The sequence below is a fragment of the Chinchilla lanigera genome, unplaced genomic scaffold (assembly GCF_000276665.1).
Source record: "Chinchilla lanigera isolate Chin_1 unplaced genomic scaffold, ChiLan1.0 scaffold00061, whole genome shotgun sequence".
NCBI lineage: Eukaryota > Metazoa > Chordata > Mammalia > Rodentia > Chinchillidae > Chinchilla > Chinchilla lanigera.
This window is the reverse complement of record NW_004955462.1, coordinates 11,137,504-11,146,578: the sequence shown is the minus strand read 5'-3', so window position 1 is coordinate 11,146,578 and position 9,075 is coordinate 11,137,504. Positions and strand designations below refer to the sequence as shown.

The 9,075-nt window shown below is 45.1% G+C and overlaps 1 long non-coding RNA gene across 2 annotated transcripts in view; it reads right to left on the bottom strand.

The window, feature by feature from the left end:
* The window catches only part of LOC102004911, a 14,934-nt gene extending 5,902 nt beyond the window's left edge, over positions 1-9,032 (bottom strand). For both annotated transcript variants that reach the window (XR_263128.2, XR_263127.2), the window contains exons 1-2: positions 8,931-9,032; positions 4,990-5,081 (exon numbers count right to left, since the gene is read on the bottom strand). This is a non-coding gene — a long non-coding RNA (uncharacterized LOC102004911). The remainder of the gene's footprint in view (positions 1-4,989; positions 5,082-8,930) is intronic.
* Between the last annotated feature and the right edge of the window lie 43 nt (positions 9,033-9,075).

Sequence of the window (9,075 nt, the reverse complement as noted above, 5' to 3'; positions counted from 1 at the left end):
GGCACCTATTGGTGCCAGTAATATTACTCCACCTATTGGTGGAGGAAAAAATGTCAGTTTGACCCAAGAAAGAGAAACTGTGCTTGATTGTTCACTGTGCTTGATTGTTCTTTTTAGTTTGAGAAAAAAAATATATGCTTCTGAGAACTTTCTAAACTTTATAACACCTGCTTGCTGAAACCGAAAGGTTCCACTTTTCTGCCCTTGCAAAAAATTTTTCACCTGCGCCAACCAGGATGTGGTTTTCAAGCTTAAAAGCTCAAATTTTCTTCAGTTAGGGGCTGCTCAGCATCTCCCTGCGTGGAGGACAGACTGACAGCCGCTGACCCGGCTAATAAAGGCTCTTAAAATTCCAATTTGGATTCTGGTCTCAGTTCTTTATTCAGGGTAACCCATTACAATGAACAGATGCCAGCCTCAGTCACTTTGAGATTTTATTTATTTATTTATTATTTAGTCTTTTTGAGACAGGGTCTCGCTATGCAGTTCAGGCTGGCCTCGAGTTCACTTTGTAGCCCAGGTTGGTCTCAAACTCTACAACAATTCTCCTGCCTCAGCCTCCCAATTGCTGGGATTACAGGCATGCACCACGACGCCCGGCACTCCACTGAGCTACATCTCAAGCTCACAAATTGTATATATGCACCACCACAGACATGATCATATTGTTTCCTTTAAAAAGGTCTTTATGACATCATAATGCATACTATTAATTGGCAATATGATGTCATTCACCTAATCTCTTTGATAGGAGTGATTCTATATGACCTAAGCATATTATACGAATACACAAACAAGACAAAGTGCTGTGCCCTCGAGGAGCCCACAGTCTAGCGGGGACAATGCATAATCAAGGTATAATGTGATGAGAATTGTCACAAAAATACAAAGTCTAAGACGACTTAGGGTAATTCTGTGGAGAGGAATCCAAGAAGGCCTCACATTTGAACAAGATGGGGAACTTTAAATGAATCTCACAGATGAGCAAGAACTTGCAAAGCCAGCAGAGTACAAGAAAGAGAACTCCAGAGGAGGGAGACATGGGGTAATGCAGAGTCGGTAGGAAGGACAGGCACTTCTTGACTGGATGGTAAGCAATGAAGCTGAGGAAGCAGGGTGGGCCCACACCCTTCTAGGCGCCATATGCCTAGAAGACTGAACATCAAGTGTATACACTAAAACTTCTCAGCAGAGGGCTAAAGCGGTCAGAAAGCTTTCCTGATGAAGAAAGATCTTTCTGAGGCTTCAGGAGCCAACAGATGAATAGGTATCTAGGTCTGGGTAGATCTGATGGTTCTGAATATTTCATTAAATGAATTTTCTAAATACAAAAAGTATGATACATTTTAATATGTTTCCCTCTCTCTTTCTCTCTATGGCAACTAATCTTAATTATCTCAGAACGCTGAGTTCAAGAAGGTATCTCACCTGTTTATCTTCAGAAAGAACAAGTCATGGGTTTACTCTGAGTATTAAATGAGCATTTTTATAGGTTTAAGGCTTAATTAAATAGCACTGAAATCCATATTCAGGTTATTGAAAATGTAAGTACCTGAAAGGACGTAGGGAAGGAAAGTATTTTAAAAGTTGCCACATTGAAGCGCTGTTACGAAAAGAACAGAAAATGCCTGCTAAAAACTTTCTGCACCCTGGCTTCTGCTAAGTAAAGGGAATGGATATTCAGAGCATCTTTCTGCATTATAAAGTCTGCGGAGGAAACGTGCTCCGGTCTACCCTTGTCCTTCCCACCACCTCCACCTCCCACCTCATACGCAAGCAGGTTTCTACCACCCAATGCCAGCGTCATAGCCCAGTTCTACCGTATACCTGACCTCAGAACTTTATAAAGTCATCCCTGAGGCAATGTAAATCAGGGTAACCCACCAGAACACTAAGGAAATTGAAAAAGTGAACAGTCCCATCTGAGACAAGCAAAGGGAGCAAATGTGCATGCTAAATACCATATATGCATTCAGATGGTCATAGATTCATTCAGTAATCACAGAGCAAGGGACCTAGCCCTGGCCCAGTATTATGAATGTTAAGAAAAATCACAAATGCCTCCTCTTTGCAGTGAATTCCTCTACAATTCTGTAACTACACAAACTGTTCCAAGATAGAAACTAAGGTCCTGAGAAGCTCATTCACTTCCAGATAAAAATACCCCACCCAGGGGCACTTGAAGTGAGTCAAAGACCAAACTGCCCTGTGAAGACTGAGCCACTGACGCTGAGCCAAGCTCAGAAGAGATTTTGTGTGTGTCACAAAAAAAAGTCCCATATCTGGGGGCCAAATGTACACACGCAGACCCTAGATGAAAGGATAAAACATTACATAGGCAGGAAGCCAAGCAGACAATTATGAGTACCCAACGACCATCTCAGCCCAAAAGAATCACCCAATACCTCCCATACAGCTACAGAGGAGGCAGTGTGCATATGGAGGGAAAGCCTGAAGACTCACAGGCCTGGTTCACAGCCCAGTTCTGAGACTTCATAGCTGTGGGCAAGTTACTTAACCTTGCCAGAGATTAACACTCATCACTGCAGGGTTTATTGAAGAATTATGTAAGAACCAACATATGCAAAGTGCTTAGTACAGTGCCTGCCACGCAGTGCAAAGTCAATAAATGTGAGCTATGACACGTCAAACTCAATAAACCCCAGAACAAAATCATTATCCATTTCTGAAAACCTGTTTCTTCTGCACCTGCATTCTCCATTTGCATGATGTCCTCCCACTCACTGAATTTAGGAGCCAGTCTCCGGTCCAATTTTCACACCTCCACACTTCCACCTTCCCGTCATCATTGTTGTTGCCACAGCTAACATCTTTGCGCATTTCTATGCTGGAAGATACTATGCCAAGCTCTTTAGAAGTTGAGCTTCTTTAGTTGGCCCAAAAAGCCTCAATGAGGAAGTTAGTATCATTACCCCCATCTTGCATTTGAGCAACGTGAGACTTAGAGGAGTTAAGAAACTTTACAGTTTTATGATGTTATAGGCGGTGTAAGTCTAAAATCCATATGCTTAAACATTGCACTGTTTTGCCCCCTGATCCACAAGCCACTAAGTCCTCTCTAATTCTAGTTGGCTCTGTCCTCATTGCCATATTTGGCTAGGGCTCACTTGGCTATAAGCACCGCTGCACTGTGGGTTATAGGTTGGCTGTTTGAGGAACAATGGTGAGTTCTGAATGCCAGCATATGGGAGGAGCAGTGTCTGCACTTGAGAATTCACCTTGGAGGAGGATTGGCAGGAGGCAGAGAGGCCAGGGAGAAGATGGGATGTCAGGCTAGGTCTGCGGCATGAAGGGCCTGAAGCGAGGGAGTGGGAATATGAAGGGAAAAGAAGGCTGGATGCGACAGACATTACCTCACCAGGCACGCATACTCCCAAGGCTGGAACTTGGTTTAATAATTCTGTTACTAGGGCAACAGCAAAAGAACCTATCTCAGGGAGAACCCAAGTAGCGGGTTTCTGCACAAAAGTATGGAGGCTCTAAGTTGGGGAAACAGGGAGAAGACAAGTGGCCAAGCGACAGTGGAGACACGTGGGACAGGACTTCATATAAGTGTTTCCCTGACCTTCGCCCCCTGCAGTTTGGGGAGCATAGACATTGAACACAGGCTCTCCAGCAAGGGCAATAGCAAGAGCAATGGAGGGGAAGCTATTTAGGCTCCATGATAGATTAGAGATCATGCCCCTGCTACTGCTACCAGTCAGAAGAAACAGGGAAGGGGAGAAGGTGCCTTTCCTCATGTGAGCTCTTGGGGAGGAAAGTCCCAGTGGAGACCACGCCTGGCAACCAGAGCAGAAACACTGATCCCAGAGTTGTCGGTTCACCCAGCTTTCCTCCAGCTTGGTGTCCCTGAAACCACATGAGGCCTTAAAGGCAACACTTTCACTTGAGGGAAGCATAGGAAGAGCCGTGTTGAGGGAGCCGGTTCATGATCCCCAGATGGGCAGCTCTGATGCTCCTCATGAAGCCCACGGTGGGGGCTCTGACCAGCTCTGCTCCCTGCAGGCGTGCCCTTTTGTCCAATGGGAACATCACCGGGAGACAGCCTATAGTTCAGTTCACCTCTCTGACAACCAGCCCAAGGAGAACGGAAACAGCGGAAGACATTAGAAAAACAATGAAACTTCGAGATGCTCTCACCCAGCCTCAGGCAAGATTAGTGCTATCAGTTCTCAACTTCCAAACCAAATGCCAAGCTGAGCCCTGCCCCACAGAGAATCCAGAAGAGTAAAAGTTTTCACCTGATCCCGCCTTCTTAAAAAAAATCTTTCCATGAGGAAACTAAAGAGACAGGATTCAGTTTCCTTCCATCTTCCTCTCCAACTGTGACCTCACAAGCCTCTGTGAGTTTAGATCCCACCAAGGGACCATATCAAGGTTATCACTGCCTTAGAGTTTTAGTTTCAAATATTGCTATAAAGAATAGGATGGGAACGGGGCGGCCACCCCTGGTTACAGAGAGATTGCCGCCCAGGTAGTTATGCACCCTCAGTGACTTTGCTATGCATGCACCATTCTGCCCAGTGGCCACAGCATGTTCCAGCCAATGCTGTAAGGAATTCCTTCCTACAAAAGTGGTTCTCTGGGAAGAGGGTCAACTCAGGCATCAGTGGGTCAATTGTTGATTCTGCCAACCCTTTTTCTGAGCGAGTTTAGGCAAACTGTTTTTCCATTTAGTTTCTTCCCCACTGCAAAAGGAAAAAAAATCAGACTGAACAATATCAAGACTTAATATGGGAACCTAAAGGCTAAAAAGAATTATAAGTTTTCCAAAAGATAAGGAACCTCAATGTATAAACTGACCACATTAAAAAGCAGTGGCTGGATCTTAAGTGCTAAGCAGCAAAGGTTTACTGCGTGGAGCCAATGAAAACAACAAAGAGCATTTTAAGGCACTTGCACCCGATGCAGTGGTACAGCTCAGGAGGTAAAGGCTTGTGCCAGACTGGTCCAGCCCTCACCACTCACCTGCTGTGTGACTCTGGGCAGTCGTAGCTCTATCTTCATTTGTAAGGTGGGTGTCCTCCTATGCAGCTAATTGGGCTGGGAGGATCACATGCCTGACACAGGATTAAAAGTAAACAGTGATTACCTGTTACCTTAAATCCCACACCATCCTCATCACAACCCTGGAAAAGCAAACTCCATCTCCCTGTTTTACCTAATGCCCACAGAACATGAAGTGTTTGCCCAAAGTCACTCTGTAGAGTCCTGTCATGTCAAAGCTCATCCTACACCACAATTGTCTCTCACACTGACAATTCTCAAAGCACCTAGAAAGAGGGCCCTTTTTCTCCCAAATTGACGGGTTCTGACAGCTGCCATTGGCAAAGTTACAATCTCAGTTTTAGGCACGGTGAATACTATTCATAAGCCTAGCTACTGGCAATTGTAATAAGCTAAATAATGAACCCTAAACAAAGTAGGCAAGTTCAAGGCTTCCCCTTGGATCCCTCTAGATCACAAATGCTGCAGAGATGCATAATATGGGTGAAGCCAGTAAACAAAGCCATTCCTGATGAACACAACACATTGGAATGATTTCCTGTGGCCTTTACTCTGTACGGGTCCAGTGTCCTGAGTCAGGACCCAGGCAGCCTGAGGAGAAAGAGAAAAATGGTTTATGCCAGCTAGTACTAAGAACAGGCTCCGGTCAGACATCGACCCATATGAGGCTCCAGAACATTCTGGAATTTTTCTTCTCTTCCAGGCTGACCTCCTTGTTCATTTCCACCTGTTTCCCAGTCCCACACTCACACACTGACGACTTGCTGAAGAGACACAGGCAGGATCAAAGCCTGGGATGGACTGGATGCCACAGGTGGCTCTGGGGCCAGAGTCCTGGAAATTGTGACTTTCCTTAGACCTGGACCCACCGTATCCGCTGTTCAGTCAATAAAAACAAAGCAGTGCCTCGCGCACCCCAGCTTTCTAGCCCCACATGGGTCTGAGTTGACACACTCACAGCTTTCACTTAATAAAATGGCACACACATTCCTTTCTGCATTTTTTTCTCCTGGGTAAATAAAAGCAGATCAAAATCAAGTTTCCTTAGCACTGTCCCCAGGCCTCCAGGTGGAATAGCTACTGGGAGACATTTATGGACTGCTCCCTACACTCCACCAACCCTGTAACTGCCTGGCTCGCCCTTTATTGCTCTGTCCTCTCCCTTCACAACCAAATTCTGATGCAATTTAAAAACTGTTAGCATCCTAGTCTTGCTTTACAGAAAGGAAATCAAGGTCCTGGGAGATGGCAAAGTCACACTGTTTCACTGTGAAGGAGTTTCAGTGTTGCCGGCGGGCCCCTGCCTTTTCCTTTTGTAATATCAGGGGCAGTGCCCAGTGTCACTGGCATCATCAGAAAGCCATCTAGAAGTATACTGGCATCTGGGAGAGACCATTAATCCAGGAAGGCAGCATCTCAACCAGACACATCTGAACACAGAAGTCTGCCCACGACCACATCCTGCCAGTGAGCCAGCACTGAGAGGAAAATCTCTTGTTGCTCATAGCTGCCCCACTCATCCTCCTGGAAGGATGGGTACACAGGCCACCTCGGGGGTACAGCTGGGCTGATAAACAGCTACACACACGGAGGGCAACCCAGCTGCTGCTTGAGCTGCATAAACAACCAGCAGGGGAGAGTGAATTCTTGGTTTACAGCCACCCAACAAATAGGGCTGCGTAGGTGTGATCAGAAGGCGCAGAAAGACTCCCCTGTTGGCCCCCAAACACTAGGGTGCTACTGGTTTGGTAGGTGAGGCTTGCAACCTTTCCATCGTGAAGGAATTTGGCAGCGCTAAGGAGACTTGCAATTACAAGGCCAACCTCCCTCAGTAGATAGAAGAGAAAAATAAATCCCAGAGAAATTTAGTCACTCAACCTAGGGCAAACAGCCTAGTGTAGACCTGCCCAATGCAGGATCTCTGAAATTTACAATCACAAAGGTGTTCTTTAGGGTAAAAAAAATTTTTAAACATTCAGAGATCATGGAATTTATAAAATGGTATAGTCTCTATTCTCCTTTGTCTGGTCTACTGACTCTCTATTTAGCAAACATTTATTCAGTCTAAAAATGAGGAACACCTTTTAGGGGCGTGAACTAACCTGGCAAAGTCAAAATGAGGCTGTGAGCATTGATTTTAGGACCAAAAAAAAAAAAAACCCCAAAAAATCCAAAACAAAAAACAGCTAGCACAAGCAAAAGGAATATTCCTTAAGGTTAACCATTCAAAGTGCTTTAAGATGGTAATACCCCAAAGAGTGAGGCACAGCTGACTAACTCTGGTCAGGGACCTTTAGTATGATTTATTTATCCAAGTTATCTAAGGCTTTGCTAAGTGAGGCTATTTGTGGCCATACAGGTTAAGCCCAAGCCTGAGGCTACTGTCTTGAAAAAGTTAAGTCTGGATAAGAAAGCTGGAAATTAAAGGAGACAACCAGGAGACGGGCTCTCCGAGGAAAAGAAGGGTCAGAACCAGGGAGAATGGCGTAAAAGAAATGGTAGAAAGTCAGCAAAATCACCCCTCAAACCATGGCAGGTCAGCCGGTGATCATCTCTCATGGAGATGAAGCAGGCATACACACAGCCCACTCCTAGCTCGGCATCCCCACGCACCCCGCCTACGCAGCACACCCTCCCGTCACCCGCGGAGGAAAGGGTCACTTTGGAAATTAATTCTGTTCTATATACTTTATGTTCCAAATTTCCCTCCTGGACAATCATATCAGATCTAGGGAAGAACTTATTTTTTAATAGCACTTTTTTTAATTATAAAGAAAGCGTGGCACCCCTATCAATTAAATCCAGCTTCAATTAGTACAACTAGCTTTGGGTCATTACTTTAAGTGTTTGAAATTTCTGCTTAAATAAGGTCACTTTCAATTTGGTAAACACTCCTAAGTCATATTAATTCATAGCCAGTCACCCAAGGAATGCTGAGTAAGTAAACATAATCAAGCATTAGCTAACTAGCCACAAATCCACTTGACTTTATTAATTTCTGTCTTGGCAGAGAGGCAAGAAAGGAAGCGAACCATCAGAGACATTCACGCATCATTCATTCAATAAATATTTATTATATACCAGGTGCCAGGCACTATGCTAGGCTAAATATAGGTTTCATTGCATTATTAATATTCTCAGCTAAGTTACATGTGACTGTTTTAAAGAAGAAAATGCTTATTTTCCCCAAAATACAAATTTTAACTCCTGAGATGCTGTTTCTTTGTTTCTGTCCACGTGCCTACCTCCACAGAGTGGAGGATGTACCCCAATCTTTTGGCTTCCAGACTCAGTCCCTCCCTCCAAAAGGCCGCCATCATGTGTCAAGTAGTTAATGAACTAGAATCAGTAAAGAGGCACTCAGAACTTTAAAAGTCCTGGGACAATGCAACTGGTAAAAAATAGTTCACATTATGGCACTGAGATTTTTTTTTAATGCGTAAATTTGGATTGTTTAAGGGAAGTAGCTCTTGTTTGTTCAAAAGTTTTTTTAAAATACATACATCCATACATATATATGTGTGCATGTGTATATATATATATATTTCACACGTCGATAGGAATGATATAACAGGAATTCCCTTTGCCTCATTACAAAGGTGGCATCAGCTCTCCCATCTTTTCCTGCCGACAACAAAACCTTGTCACCCCCTCCAAATTCAGTGCCCTAGAAAAGACCCATTCTGCGAGCTGACCTTAAGCAAGTCAGTAAGAAGGGGAGCTAGGCTGGAAATCCCAGGCTCCCTCTCTGGTCTGCCGATGAAGTGGGCCGGTCTAGCCTAATCCTCTCCTACACCTCGGGGCGGAGCTGGCCCTGGACGTGGTGAATCCACGTGTGCCCCCCACATTCGCACGCTGCAGGACCCTCCCCACCACAGAGCCCCCTCCCCCAGCCGGCTTACCGAGATACACAAAACACCCCCACACCACCCACAGGCAGAGGCGAGGCGGCTCTTGCCTCCGCCAGGCAGTCTCCTGAGGCTGCTGACATCACAAAGGTGTCAACTGGCAACCTCATTGTCATGTGGTTCTCCCCTGGCTCCCCTT